A 931-nucleotide genomic window follows, 5' to 3' on the forward strand; every position below is an offset into this window, starting at 1 on the left:
TCTCTCTCTCTCTCTCTCTCTCTCTCTCTCTCTCTCTCTCTCTCTCTATCTTTTTTTTTTTTTTTTTTAGGTCAGTGGTGATCTTTTTATATTTGAAGACTTTTTTTATTTATTTTTTTTACTGATAAACAGACGAATAGTTTGACGGATAATAATTCAAGGTCCCTGTTGGAAATAAGTATAGTTTTGAATACTTTCTTGCAAAGTTAGTGCAGTTATTTCTGTTCTATTTTATTGTGTCATGATGCTTTGTGCAACACTTATCGATCTATCAGCTGAAAGAGACACTCTGCAGCAATTTGTAGTGTTTTTTTCAAAGGACAGAAGGTCACTTCAGAGTTTGTCCTTCAATAAAAGGACATTAAATAAACTAAACCAACTGCACTTATTCCTAAAGGACTATACCAGATAAAAACCACACCATAGTCGTTACAAACCCCTTTGACATTACATTACTGCTGATCATTTAAAAAAAAAAAAAATGTTTTTCACAGTGCAAGCAATTGAATTGTATTTGCTCTGTGGAGTTACGTGTCACCACTTCTTCACCTACCGAAGGCCTCGTACAACAGCTAATCCAAACGTGTGTGTCGATTATTACGGGATGTGAATCCTTGCTCTATTATTCCAGGTGGCTTGAATTATTCTCTGCTTTGGCAGCGATGGAGGTCTTAGCGACTGGTAACTGGTGAACTGTTGGCCGACGATGAGATAGCCCGTAGTTAGGACTGTGTTTGAAACCCTCTCTGTGTCACAGCTGTGATGAAGTGCACTCTACTCCGTCCAAAGGCCAGAAACCAAAGAATGATGCATCTGTTGTATTTTATTTTATTATTTTACGGGAAAGGAAATCATAATGCGTCTTATTGCTTAAAGTTGTAATCAACTTTATATATATATATATATATATATATATATATATATATATATA

The 931-nt window shown here is 35.2% G+C and overlaps 1 protein-coding gene across 2 annotated transcripts in view; it reads right to left on the reverse strand.

Moving 5' to 3' along the window:
- LOC116384222 (transcription initiation factor TFIID subunit 4) overlaps positions 1-931 on the reverse strand; it is an 80,530-nt gene that overhangs the window by 44,738 nt on the left and 34,861 nt on the right. The window lies entirely within an intron of this gene.

Source organism: Anarrhichthys ocellatus, unplaced genomic scaffold (assembly GCF_004355925.1).
Source record: "Anarrhichthys ocellatus isolate YVR2014 unplaced genomic scaffold, GSC_Weel_1.0 scaffold8, whole genome shotgun sequence".
NCBI lineage: Eukaryota > Metazoa > Chordata > Actinopteri > Perciformes > Anarhichadidae > Anarrhichthys > Anarrhichthys ocellatus.